Source organism: Gambusia affinis, linkage group LG04, assembly GCF_019740435.1.
Source record: "Gambusia affinis linkage group LG04, SWU_Gaff_1.0, whole genome shotgun sequence".
Taxonomy (NCBI): Eukaryota; Metazoa; Chordata; class Actinopteri; order Cyprinodontiformes; family Poeciliidae; genus Gambusia; species Gambusia affinis.
In genome coordinates, this window is record NC_057871.1 from 18,549,937 (window position 1) to 18,556,815 (window position 6,879).

Here is a 6,879-nt window from a genome sequence, read left to right on the forward strand (position 1 = left end):
TGCATGAACAAAAAGCAAGCTTAGGGGCACATCAATTCCACAGGCTTAACTGAAGGATTGATGGTGTGCATGTGAGTGCGTGCATGTGTCATGCATTTTCCAGAAAGCCCCTCTGAAATTGGGGTGTTTCCCCAGTTAGTGTGTGGGCCAAAATGTGTATGCGTGTGTGCATGTGTGGGGGGCTTTGTCACATGTTAAATGCTGTAATAATGAGAGCATTGAACCAAATGTCATATTAAAGCAGAGGGATTTGGAGGGATTTGAGCCCCAATTATTGAACACTCATATTTTATCTCTATAGTTGACAGCTGAGACAAAGTGCTAAATACAGATGGATTGTAATATCTTCAAATAAATATTGCATTCATGAGCCAATGGGACAACCATATCAGATACAATATACTTACAGTTTTTTTTTTCTTTTTTTTTTTTTGTTTTTTTTATCTCCAAATCCTTTGAAGATAAAAAATTCTGAGGAGAAAGTTTAGACTGAAAGGTGAAGGACTGTTTTGTACTTTAGAGCATTCCTTCTATTCTATTTGCAAAAGGAGATAAATATTGTAAAGTAAGCAGGAAAAATTATTAGACCTGCTTCTCTTTGTTGAATTTCCAAAAAAAAAAAACATATTTCAACAGAATACCATCCCCCTTTAGCATTATATTTAGCCATAATCCATTTAAATTACCTCATTTGAAGTTCAGCTAAAATTATGTTTGTGTTTGTTCCAAAAATCTTACAATTGCAGAACAGACAGGTAACCATGGAGAAGTTGAAAGCCAGGTTAAAATAAAATAACCCACGCTTTGAATGTGCCATGGAGCAGCAAATACTCCATTAAGCAAAATAACATGGAACTAAAGTAATAATTAAAACAATGCCTTTCACCTAAATGTACAGGCTGGGCGAGGAACCCATTCATCAAAGACACTAACAGGTCCAGGGTAACTCTGGAGAAGCTGCAAATATCCACACATCAAGTCACAAAAAATCACATTTATGGTTTGCCAAAAGCCGTGCAGGATACACAGTAAACTTTGGTAGAAGTTGGTTTGGTTAAATGAGAACAACAGTGAAATGCAAAATGCTATATATGGCAGCATATTGTGCAACACATTACAGCAGAGGTAGAAAATATGAATTAAGTGAGCAAATGTTTTGAGTTTTAGGTGATTCTTTGTTCAAATGCATCTGGCTGGAATGACTGGATCATTGACAGGCTCCTGTAGAACTCATGTTTAGTTGAGCAGACCATCCATAGTATTAGATGGATCGTGGCAACATCATAATTCCAGGGTGCTTTTCTTCGGCAATGGCAGGGAAATTGGCCTGAGTTGATGGGAAGATGGATGGAGCAAAATGCAGTAGGACAATCTTGGAATAAAACTGACTAGAAGGCTGAAAAAAACCCTCACAACTCGTGTAGAGGTTTACCGATCAGAGGGACATCAACCCAAAACTAGCAGTCTGAGCTTCTATGGGCTTAAATCAGTCATCCCAGTTTGCATTGGTTACCAGCAGAGAGAATAGAGACGGATATGGATGACTTTCATTTGTAAACAATTAGCCAATGGAGGAAAATTCTTAGCTTAGGTAGAGGGTTGGACCACACCTGATTACAAGAAAACAAACAACAGCTTCTGCGAAGGATTAGCAGCTAAGAGAGTTCCAGATGCAATTTGCCACTTGGAAAGTGGTGTGTGTCCTTTTATGGTAAATTCCCTCTCCACATTTCTGTACTGTTGGACATGTTAACAGTTTAGTTCAATTAATGTTCTCTCAAGACTTAAAAGCATAGAAAGTGCCATATCAGCCTCAAATAAAACAGTATATTTTAAGGTTCCATAATACTGCAACTGTTGAGGCAGTAGAGCCAGAGGCCATTTTTCAGGTCAACCCTTAAACCTGAGAATCTAAAGAATGAGAAAGTTTAGACCAGGAGCTGTTTGATTGGGTGAAGAATAACAATGATGAAGAATACATAAATAGTAGGGATTGAAATGAGAACAGCCTACTGGCTCGAAACGACACAGTTGAAGGAGGAATGCTAATCCTGATGTTTGAGAATAAAGTTGTCTCAATGAGGATTTGTGAGACTGAACAGTGAGTTTTGGGGACCAAAAGGCAAATACTCAGAGGGTTGGAGAATGGGAATTCAGATGACGACTGGTGATGATGAAACTGCAGTGGGCAACCATAATGCAAATGAAGGAAAGGAAATCTGACAAGGAAATATTGTTGGAAAAATCCAGAGTTGTGGCAACTTTAACCTGGGAGCAGAGAGAGCACAAGGTTAAGCTGGTAAGGGAGCATATATAGCTTAATCAGAAACTACAAGAAACATATTGGCACAGCAAGAGTGAGAACACGGAGGGGATTGGCTCTACCAGCAAGGTTGATCATCATGTAAAGTGTAGACATCCTGTTCCTTTTTAAATCTGCAGTCGTTTGATGAGGGGAATTGTAGACTGGTGTGAGGGCCAGTCACGCTCTCCAGGAGGGATCCTGTGTTTAAAGAGAAGATTCACACATACACACAACTATACTCACACATCAGAATCTCAACAATATTCCAGTTTCCACTTGACTCGAATAGAAGTTGTTCTACATCATCATAATACACATTGTGTGTGCTTATACGTCCAGGCACCATTGTAATAAAATTGAAAAACTTTGCTTATTTTGTCAAATGTAGCTACCTGATACACTTGTAATCAAGCACAATTAAGTTATTACAAAATCTAATTTAGTTTTTAGGCAGCAGTTTTGTTTCAGTAAGAGAAAGTCCCATAAATCATGCAAACCATCAAATATTGTAGGAACAGGTTAGATGAAGGGATCTGAGAAGCAACAGGGAAACTGGATATCACAGATATCATAAAGCCAAGTGTCTACATGAATGATTTCAGCTACAATCCACTCTTTCAGACTGCCACCGAGTTGCTAAATTTTACAGCCTGTGTATTCCCCTCCCTGTATTGAAGCTAAATCATACATTACAGGCAATGAGTTTATTTCACCTAACTCACTTTTACGGAATTTAAATCCCACAAAGCATTCATTTTAAAGGACATTATCATTATTTCATTTTCCCCGGCAAGTGAACAACACAATTTTCTTTGATTACAAGCCGTGCACTCATGCATTATAAACAACTGAATCACTTCATTATATTTCAAGCCATTGCAAGGGAAACAGCACATGCTAAATCAGTATTCACAAGGGCATACTTCTTGTTTGATGACAATTTAAATTTTTCCCAGATTAAACGGAATATTTTAGATTAAGTGATCTGTAAAGCATTTCGAGCAGAGGGCAGGGAAAAAAAAAGATAATAAACTTTTGCCAGAGAAAGAAACTCTTGACAGGCATTTTAAGGGCTTTGATTTGGTTGTATTATTAACTCACCAAGGAAATTTAATTACGCACAGCTCAATACTTCACTAAATGTGTGTTAGCATTACTCACATCGTCAGGCCTGTTTTCCAACAACTATGCTTGTGAGGTCCAAGAAGTGCTGTTGAAGGATTAGGTGTAAGAGGCACGACTAAGGTGTGAGTTGACTTTAGGGTTAGGCATATACTGGTAATGGTTAGGTTTCAGGTAAGAGTTAGGGTTAGGCTATAGAAATAAATGAAAAATGAACAGAAGCCAATGCAAGTCCTTGTGCATGTGTCCCTTTCAGAAGTAAAGACACACATTTGAGTGAAAAATAAGCAATTCTTCCTCTGCATCTGCCTGAGTAGACACCAGAAAGAGCCCGTCCGAAATGGCAGTCGGAGTGTCGGTTCCCTGCAAACGATCAAAGTGCTCTGTGGCTCCGTGCTCTAACCACCAAGGGATTTACTGTCCCTATGACGAGCAGGGGGAGAGAATTAAGAGGACAGGCCTGGGAGAAGAGAGCGAGTAAGATTGAAGTTAAAGAGAGGAAGCAAGAGACAACAGTTGTGCAAAAATGAATGAGATGCAGAGGGAGCATGTGGGGAAAAAAATGGTAAGGCTGAGAGTGGAATAGCTAAGTATGGCTGAAAGGAAGGAAGAATTCAAGAATGATAGAGGAGTAAAAAAGGGGGCTAGGATGAAGAGGAAATTGGGTAAGAGAGAAAGAAAAGGAAGGCACCATTAGAGTGAAAACGAGTGGAGAACTAAGAACCTCAGGCCCGAAAGCCTCTTAGAAGCTGGAGAGATGATTGCTACTCTAACACATTCCCACATTTCTCCTCTCTCTCCATTGCCCCCCATTTCCAACAATACACAGAGAACAGAGCTGGATGACCGTGGGGGAGACAGAAGAGAAGTGGGCCAAACAGGAGAGGTAGCTAAAGACTTGAGGCATCAAAGAGTTCCGGGACGTTTTAATCCTTCTGCAGTGATAATAATCTACAGTTTCCCATCCCTGGTTCTCTGTCAGCTTTCATCTCACTCTCTGTTTGATAAATAATAAAAACCCCTATAATTAACCTCAGGAAAAAAAAATAACTACCAGAACTAAATTATGGAAAACGAAATGTTTGTAGTTCTAAGGTAATTCCATAATCATAGTCATTGAAAACCAAGGTAAATACTAAATGTCATTAAAGATAAATCAAACACACACGCACACATAATAAAATCATAGCAGACATATACCAGCATTTTCAAATTCTACAAAGACAATAGCCTATAGCCTCTTGACATTTTAATCTTGTTCAGGGTCGAAAACCAACTGCAGTAGTCAAAATGTGAAATGTCAAGTACCTCCTGGGTAGCTCACAAAAATGCAGTTTAATTTGTCATTTCAATTAAGATGTCGTCTGTCAAATAGCTTTAGATGTAGGCAAATAAAAGCTCCAAACAATGTCATTCATCCACATAACTCAACCTACAAAAGTGGATAGAAATTTCAAGTCTGTTGAACATTTCTTTTGGATTATGGCACAGAATGTACGGTATTTCAAAGGGGAAATGACTATCAAACAAACACAACTGTGTTTCACTAAACTTTCTCCAACATTTGTCCTTTCTCCAAAATAATGCAGCTTTTTGACATTTCAGTTCACTTTATGTAACATCTGGTATTCTACATTAGAGCCTCTACAGGCCTCTACAAACACATTTACAGAGCAGTAGTATGTGTTTTCCAGACTCGTAGTTCCATTTTGTAGCATATTCACGTAACAATGTTACCTTCACTTGTTTTTAAATTTATATCCTTCACATGTTATTAAAATTAAAAATGAAATACTCCACCTTCAGAAAGTCATCACAACAGCGCTCCTCTAACAACGTTTTTATCTGCATTGCACTGAAAAGTAACTCTTAGTGGGCTCAACAGATGTGCAGTTCCACCAGGTGTTTGCTAATTGCTGCTGACGAGTCAGACGAGTCTGAGCGGGAGAGTCGAAGGGGGAGGGGTACTCTGTGAGGCGGAAGCTTTGAAACTGGAGGAGCTGCGTCTCGAAGGCAGCTCTAGGTCTAACCAGGCTTTTTGCTGAATGGTTGCCACAGGAGATACGAGGATTTCTCAAACATGAACGAAAGAAAATAAGGCAACAATTTTGGCTGGTTTTTGATGAGGGAATGACGTTATAGCACAATGTAAATCTCAAAAATGTTAATTTTGCATAATACAGCCCTCTTAAATAATTATCTACCTTTCTCCTGTTTTCTTGTCATATTCTCATGTGTGCCTAACATGGAAAGCATCTGACTATAGAACTTCCAGGCCCATCTAAGAAGCAATGTGCAATGTTCACACAAAGTGGAATATTTCTGTAGACATCACACAGACAACGCTGTCTAACGACATAATTCTTTGGCCAATAATTCTTCATAATTACGTGATGCTGTGATTTGTTAATTGGATTAAAATGGTTAACTTTATCAATAAATGTCTGCGCCACGTATTAATAGCGATAAATGTATTGTTGCACAACACTGAATAGTTACAAAGAAATGTCTGTCATAACCAGCTCAGCTACAACTGGGATTTAGATTCTGAAAAGCAGGAGTACATGGACCTAAAGAAAATTAACTAAAATTCCATCCATCCGCTTCTCTGCCATCCCCCACCCTCCATCAACATACTATTTCTCCAGGGCACTTTGATTCTCTCAAGCACTTCTAGAGGGAGTCTGTCACACACATCATAAGCATAATCAGGAGTTCAAAGCTGGTATATATAAAACAAAACACCCACATTCTCACTCCCACTGCACCTTCTGGCACTGTTCATGTGTGGCATCTCCATGTAAAAAAGCAAAAGAAAAAAAAAAACATTGCCGCCACAAATATTACATACACACAGAGGCAAAACCATACACAAATACATGCATCATGCCAAGGTAGGGCAGCCCTTTTGTATACCTGTGAAAATATGATTTTCAAAAGAACATAACACAGAAATAAAAAATTATATAAAAACTCCAGTTTTACACACTAGTTCCAGGCTTGTATGGATATTTACTCTTCATATGCCAGGCTGTGTTGTGGAAACCAGTGAAACAGGATGGCTATTTCAACAAGCAGAAATAACATTCATTTTCATCAAATTCTTCAACAGAGCAAGACCGGCTTTCACTGGAATGTTTTGACCTTGAGGTGTAGATGCTTTACTTTCCAAGAATGAAATTGGCACTCGTAAAATGGATTTGGCCTGATGTGTAGAGGGTTCTAATAAGTGCCAACTCTGTAGTACTTAAGAGGGGTACTGATGGAGAAACGCTATGTAAGTGTGTGTGTGTGTAGGCTCTACACAAAGCTACCAGTGTTTCATTCTAACCTAAATATTTATAACAGAGAAAGACAGTCAGCAACACACATGTGCAACTGTAGACACACCCAAACAGACAAAAACAAGGAGGAAGCTTATTATTTAATGTCTTACTTGGCAGCACTGTCAG

The 6,879-nt window shown here is 38.8% G+C and overlaps 1 long non-coding RNA gene across 1 annotated transcript; it reads right to left on the reverse strand.

Annotated features, from left to right (window-relative positions):
- Window positions 1-330: 330 nt before the first annotated feature.
- Window positions 331-5,329, reverse strand: LOC122829396. The gene is made up of 3 exons (XR_006370355.1): window positions 5,228-5,329; window positions 2,386-2,503; window positions 331-2,268 (listed from the first exon to the last, which is right to left on the reverse strand). It is a non-coding gene; the product is annotated as an uncharacterized LOC122829396 (long non-coding RNA).
- Window positions 5,330-6,879: the final 1,550 nt, after the last annotated feature.